Here is an 8,185-nt window from a genome sequence, read left to right on the forward strand (position 1 = left end):
TAGGACATACTTTCTTTGGGAGAGAAATATGCCTTTTGAAGATCTGGCCACTTCAATCCTAAGAAAGTATCTTAACTTCCCTAGATCCTTGATCTCAAACTCCTGGCCGAGGAAGGTCTTCAACTGTCTGATCTCATCACCATCATTGCTAGTAACCACTATGTCATCCACGTAGACTATAAGAATAGTGAGTTTTTCACCAACCCTCTTAATAAAGAGTGTGTGATCAGCATTACTCTGTTTATAGCCCACAGAAATCATGGCCTTGTGGAATCGACCAAACCAAGCTCGGGGTGACTGTTTCAGCCCATACACTTTTCCTTTATTTCTGTCACAAGAGAACCCTGGTGGAATGTCCATATATACCTCCTCCTCCAATGCTCCATTTAGGAAGGCATTTTTAACATCTAGCTGCTGCAAATCCCAACCAAGGTTGACAACACATGATAACAATACACGAACTGTATTCAGCTTTGCAACAGGTGCAAAGGTCTCCTGGTAATCAATGTCGTATGTCTGAGTGAAACCCTTGGCCACGAGTCGTGCCTTATACCTATCCACAGTGCCATCCACCTTCTGTTTCACCACAAACACCCACCTACATCCAACGGTTTTCTTCCCTGGTGGAAGAACCACAAGCTCCCATATGTTATTTTTTTTCAAAGCTTCCATTTCTTCCATCATGGCTGCCTTCCACTTTCCATTTGATAGAGCTTCCTGCCAATTGTTAGGAACACGAACAGAAGAAAGAGAAGAAATAAAAGCACGAAATGATGGGGAAAGGGAGTCATAAGACACAACATGAGATATGGGATGCTGAGTGCAAGTTCTGACACCTTTGCGAAGGGCAATAGGCAACTCAGGAGAAGGAATATTACCTGGTGGAGAGGCAGGTTCTAGATCCAGGTTCGGCAACTGGATGGGTACGGGAGCAACAGTTGATTGAACCTGCTTATGTTTCCTTGCATAGGTCTTCATTTTGCTAGCATCAATCATACCCTGAAATTCACTAATGGCCCACTAGACAGGAGTCTGGGCTGGTGTGGTTTGCTCCCTTTGTACAGGAACCTCTCCCCCTGACTCAAGGGGAGGAGGAGGAGGACTAAAAGGAGGCTAAACGAGAGAAGTAGGCTGAATAGTAGGCTGAATAGATTCAGCCTCATCATGAACCAACTGGAGTGGAGGTGGAGAGTCTAAAGTCAACACATCTTCGCTAATACTCACCCCTTGAAGATGTGGGGACACATAGTAGGAGATACTCTCATGAAACACGACATCCATGCTGACAAAAGTCCAGCGGGATGGAGGGTGATAGCACTTGTACCCCTTCTGTGTGGCAGAGTACCCTAAGAAAATACACCGAAGACTACGTAGGTCAAGTTTGCCCGGGGACCTTGTATCCCTGGCATAGCAAATGCAGCCAAAACCCTTAGGGGGAATAACAAAGGAGGAACAGCCAAGTAATAGCTCAACAGGGGGTCTAGAGTTAAGGACCCGACTGGGCAGCCTATTAATTAAATAGGTTGCAGTAAGAACAGCATCCCCCCAATAAACGGAAGGGACATTACGGGCAAACAGAAGAGCACGAGCTACCTCCAAGAGGTGGCGATTCTTCCTCTCAGCCACACCATTTTGGGCCGGAGTATCCACACAACTGGTCTGATGGAGGATGCCATGGGCAGCCAAGTATTTTTGGAATTGACCTTCCATATACTCTCTCCCATTATCACTCCTTAAAGTCTGAACAGTGGCATTAAATTGAGTTTGAACCAGCTTGTGAAAGTGCTGAAAACAAGAAAAAACCTCACTTTTATTGTGCATAAGATAGACCCAAGTGAACCTGGAATAGCAATCAATAAAGGTGACATACCACCGATGACCCAAAAGTGAAACTTTTCAACTAGGACCCCACGCATCAGAATGAACAACATGAAATAAAGAAGATGATCTTTTATTAGAAGTTGGATAATTTGAACGTGTCTGTTTGGCCAAGACACAAGGCTCACAAAAAAAATCTTCTTTATTACATAAAGTACTTAATGCTAGAAATAAAGTAGATAGGGTACCTAAAGGGGGATGTCCTAGTCTAGAGTGCCATATGTGTAATTCAAAAGAGAACGATGCTGGGGAACAAAGCCTAGAAGGTAATGCCTGCGTAGATGTAGGATCTCCATCAAGCAAGTACAATCCGCTATGTACTTTACCCGATCCAATCGTCTTCCCCGAGTCCAATTCCTGAAAAACACAATAAGTAGGAAAGAAGGTCACTTTACAGTTCAAAGATTTGGTGATACTACTAATGGAGAGAAGGTTAGTGGTAAACTTGGGAATATGCAACACAGAAGATAATGTCAAGGAAGGGGAACAGCTAATGGATCCTTTCCCGGATATGGAGGAGAAGGACCCATGAGCAATCTTAACTTTGTCCTTACCAGAAGCAGGAAAGTAAGTGTTAAAAATACTAGAGGAACCTGTCATGTGATCAGTAGCTCCGGAGTCTATAATCCAAGGAGTGGAAACTACTGATGCACAGTGACCAGCAAAGGAAATACCTACACGGGCAAAGAAGGAACCTGAATTGGCAGCAGATGAAGTCAACAGACGCTGGAGAGCTTGAAGTTCTTCCTGGGAGAAACCGATGTCAGTAGTGGGAGCTGAAGCTACACTTTCAGTGTGATTGGCTTTGTTTTTAGACTTAGCATGACCTCTTTTGCTCTCAAAATCAGCAGGCTTCCCATGAAGCTTCCAACACTCGAGCCTTAGTGTGATAGGGTTTGTGGCAATGGTCACACTTCACAAGCTCTTTAGCAGTAGCATTAGCAGCAACAGATTCGTAAGTATCAATAGTGGAACCAGCAATCTGTAAGGCTGATCTTTCAACCTTAGGAGTAATCATCATAGCAGCCTTCCTTGTCTCTTCACTGTGGACATAGGAAAAAGTTTCCTCCAAAGTGGGGAAAGGAACCCGTCCAAGAACCTGCACCCGAATAGGATCATACTCATCATTGAGTCCAGCCAAAAAGTCATAGACCCAAAACTGATCTACATATGTGTGGTAGGCAGTAATATCCGCAGCAGTAGTAGGCTAAAACCTAGCATAGTGATCCAGCTGTTGCCATAAGCACTTGAGGGCAACATAATACTTAGTGACTGCCATCTCCTTCTGAGTAGTGTTTTGAAGAGTTTTCCTGATCTCATAAACCTGAGCACCACTCCCTGAACGACCATAAGTACCCTTGACAGCAGTCCATATCTGAGTAGCAGTGTCAAGGAGAAGATACTGACTAGAGAGGTCAGTTGTCATGGAGTTCAGAACAAAGGACATCACCATTGCATCATTGGCAGCCCATTTAGTACGGGCAGCACCTTCTTTAGTGGGTTGTTTGGTGGTACCAGTAAGATGGCCAGTGAGTCCTCTACCAGCCACAGTCAGGGATAATGATCTGGCCCAAATTAGGTAGTTGGTACCATCAATCTTGATGGCTGCAGCAGAAGAAAGGAAGTCATTCCTAGTCTGATCTCCTCCAGAAGTAGCCGAGGTTATCTCTGAGTCACCCATAGGACAGCTAGACAGATGTCGAACCTTGAGGTGAACAAAAAAAACTGATCTTCAAAAAAACCTTGCTAGGCTGAAATCGATTATGAATTCTAAACTTCTGAGCTACAGGAAAAAACTGCACTAATTGGTGTGAAACAGTGGTTGATTGCAGCAGTATGAGTAGGGAATTAACCCACAAAAAAACTCCCCAAACAACAGCCCAAAAATTTCAAATCGATAATGTGTCAGGGTTTTGTAAAACCCTGACAGTTGAGATCGAGAAGAAGGGAAAAAAGGGGCTGAAGCTTTGAGGTCTTCAATTGATAATAATCCAAGTATGATAGATGATGTCTGAAGCCCTGCCAATGATGCTCCAAAAGAAGTAATCGATCTTCCAAGAGTTGTGAGATCGATTTCCAAAAAAAGGTTAAAGCAGTCCAAATCGCAGAGAGATAATTGCAGCAGCTATCGATCAACTTTTAGGGCATTAAAATTGAGGTGGATTGGAGGGCAGCACTCGAACCATAATTGGATCACCTCATTAGTGTTGCCCTTGAAGGGTTGAGAGAACCAAGCAAAGAGAAAGGAGAGAGAGAGAGAGGAAGTCAATGAAAAGAAGGGAAGAGAAGGAATCGATGGAGAGGGGAGAGTTTTGAAAACCCTAGATCGAAAAGTCGCTCCGATACCATGTTATCAAAACCTGGATTCTGAGAATGCTTAAATGATCAATGAGATCAGTCAAGCTCTCTATTTATAATAATAGTAATAAAAGAGATTACAAAAGAAAACACTATTCACGGCACTGTTCACGATACTGTTCACGTGAACAGTGTTACAGCCCAAATTACAACTCTACCCTTATTCAAAAGTACATAAATAAAGCATAAATAAAATACCAAAAGTACCCTTATAATATTGGGTAACACATCTCAACAATGGATAATTATAATTAGCACAAAAAACCATTAATTAAATAAAGAGCCAATTAAATTAGTAAATTCTAAATAACTCCCTATATGATAGCTATTTATCATAAACAACCCCCCACTAATCAACACCATCATTATGGAATCTAGGGCATGTACACATGTACTGCCAAACCCCAATCCATAGTACATGTCCATATAAAAGCGTCTGTGCATCTGATCGGGTCCCACAAAACTTGATAAAATACTTTGTTCAAATAATTATAAATAATGTATCATTTTATGTAAAATAGATTTTTGCAAAACCATTTCCAAAACAGCACTGGATCCAGATTCTAATCCGACCATGCACAGACAGTCTCTATCTTGGTGTTCCCCAATCGGGCAATGGTGACCGTGTTGGATAACTCCTTCACTCACAAAGTGTTCACGCATTCCCAGAACACTGGCTTTGACTCGCTTGAGTCTCAGTCATTGATGAACCAAAGAATGTGATCACACTTTGCAGTGACAGGGTTCCCTCAGGCACAGGGTGTCGGTGACACATGTCTATCCCTTCCTACATCTGGCAGTAATACATGAGGGAATCGACAAAGTAGATTCTTCGCCAATGCACACATCAAACATGTGAGCACTCGCATTCGTATCCTGACATCACATGTCTAGGCATACCCAATGCGACGACCATATGATAAAGGTGCCCAGCCCAAACCCTAGTCGTGACTACCATTTTAAATAAAACTTAGGAACACATAATGCTCAAAAAGTTTATATCACATTTGACAATATCAAATTAAATGTATAAATGTTCAATACAAAGGTGAACCGGGTTGAACCGGATCAAACCAGGTTTGATGGACACACACTTGTCCAACACTTTCATGTAAGGGAAGCCTTGCAACCATCAGGCACTGGTGCATTCTTTGGAGCTAAGGAGAAGGCTGCAGCTTTAATTTCAACATCTGATATTGGAGTATATGATTGGAAATAAACATTGTAATGTAGATATCAATGCCATGAGAAGGAGAACTACAAGTAGCCCATGCATCATAAATCTGAGATGAAGAATATGGCTTTTGAAAATAGTTGATTTTGAAAAGCTCTAATATCATTTTAAATCAAAGTAAAAGAAGAGAGAGAGAGAGAGAGAGAGAGAGAGAGAGAGAGAGAGAGCTCTATGGCCATCTTGAAAATACATTTGACAACCATTTCTGAATTATAATGCTTTCAGTGAATCGAGTTTCAGAAGCTCTGAAACCCTAAGTGAATCATTTCATGATTCGCATCATGATAGTGATTAAAATCCCCAAGTATTATAGGGTTTGGATTTTATCACACAAAACAGTAGCATAATTACAATTATTTTCAAGCTTTTAGCAACGTCTATATGAGGAAATGAAGATGGGAACAGAGAGAGAAAGTTTACCTCCACCGGCGCCGGCGCTGCAAGCCTGAAACTCTTATCCAACCGCCGTCAGAAGGGAAGGGGCGAGGGTGACCAGCGTTCAGGCGAGCAGTCAAAGGCTCTGAGGGTCTCTGCTCTCTCGGAGATAGACTCGAAAGAATAAGAATGAAGAGAAGAACCATTGGCGTTTTAAACGCTATTTGACTATGGGCGGGAAGTCTGTTTTCTCTAATTTTCGTGTTCAGTTTTGAATGTTCAAATGTGAAATTGAGTCATTATATTAGACTCATCATAATATCATAGCCCTTTTTTTTTTTGGGGTGGGGGTGGGGAGAACATCATAGCCCTTGACTCTATGGTAATATTGGACCATATGATCAATAGTCCTTGTCAATCTTAGGAATCAAATGGTTATTTTTTAACATAATAAATGATCGGATTCTATCATATATACATATACACCATCGCATGATCATACACACAACATCACATGCATCAATGTGTCTTTATTATCCAAGGAAACAAAAGTAACCATCAATGGCTTTTTTGGGGAAAATTTTGACCCTTTATTGGATTGTCACTAGTCAGATGCGTTGACGTGTCAACTACGGGAATAGATCCAAATGTTCGATCCAAGTGGATCTTACGATGCATCCTCTTCTATCACAGGGAAAAAAAGCATCAATGAATTTTCAACATTTTTTGTCCATATATTCAGTTTTATAGTGTTACATATACAACAATTGTTAATTGCACTCATGACATTAGAATTCATAAAAATTAGAATTCCAACGGCATCTTTGTGCTCTTGTGCCCTTCATCTTTTGCAAGTTATCCACAACATCAGATCAAATTCCGACAGCAACAGATTCTATTGTCACTCTTAGGAATCAAATGGTTAACGTTCATTGATGTGTCAACTAGAGCAACCGATCCATTCACTAAATGCCCAGTTTTTTATTTTTTTATTGGGAAAATTTCACAGACACCCCCTGTAAGTATTCAATATGTCACGGATTTCCCAAATTTGGTCAAAATGGCAACCTTCCCCCTGACATTAAGCACTATTAGTACCCAAGGGTGAAATAAAGTGTTCAACAGCGGAATGTCCAACCACTCCACCATCACCATGAAGAAGATCCTCGACACCTACAAGGGATTAGAGGGACTCACCTCCCTGGTGGACGTCGGCGGTGGAATTGGGATCGAGTGGGATGGAAGGGAAAAGATGAACAATAATTGTTTTTAGATGTAAGGGTATTATAGGGAGTTCACCCTGTGGTAAGGGTAATTTTGCCATTATAAAAGAATTAACAGCAACTTAACTGCACAGTGGACTAAGTTGAAATAAAAACATAAAGTAAGGGAAGTCTGTGATATTTTTCCAAAGTTTGGTATGTCCGTGATATTTCATATACTTACAGAGGGTGTCGGTGAATTTTCCCTTTTTTATTTTTTTTTTGCCACTTCTTTGCAAAATTAAACACTGATTGATTTTTCAGGGCAAACAATTTGGCCTGGTTTGTTGGATTTGGAATATATATTTTTCCACTTGTCATAAGTGTGAGCATGTCGACCATGGTAACTGATCCAAATGACGACCCGAATGGATCTTATTTTGCCCCCTCTATGATCTCATTAAAATAAACATTGATGGATTTTTTGGGAAAACACTGTATAAAGGAAGCTATTTATTGAAACGTGAACGACACATGGTATCAGAATTACAAATATCATACAATCATGTGAAGGAAATGGGCCAAGAAGTACTACACGCTATGGACAACTTCTTCTGAGCCAAGGAGTCAGCTACGTTTTTAATCTCCCTGGAAATATGGTGGAACGAACAGGAAGTAAAAAAAATTGCAAGATGGAGGATATCCCAACTATTTTCAGCACTGGAATCTGATTTGTTGGAATTTGAATATTATTTTTTCCCGTCACAATTGCTGACATGTCAATTATGGTAACTAGTCCAAATGCCGACACTATGATCTCATTAAAGTAAAATAAGTACTAACCATAAGTACTATATGGCATAGTTACTCATTAAAATAAGAATAAGTACCAAATATAGTGACTTTAGTCCTTTTTTTTTTCTTTTTCGAAAAAATTTCTTGGCCAAATGCCCCAGTCTGAGTGGATCATAAGATGTCTCTTCTAAACAATTTGACCTAGTTTGGTAATGGAATTTTTTTTTGTGCCATTAAACACAAGCATCGATATGTCGACAAGAAGAACTAATCTAGATGTCAATCCGAGTGGATCATACAATGCCTCCTCTATTATCTTGGTTAAGTTTTTTAAAAAATAATC

This window comes from Telopea speciosissima, chromosome 1 (assembly GCF_018873765.1).
Source record: "Telopea speciosissima isolate NSW1024214 ecotype Mountain lineage chromosome 1, Tspe_v1, whole genome shotgun sequence".
NCBI classification, from domain to species: domain Eukaryota; kingdom Viridiplantae; phylum Streptophyta; class Magnoliopsida; order Proteales; family Proteaceae; genus Telopea; species Telopea speciosissima.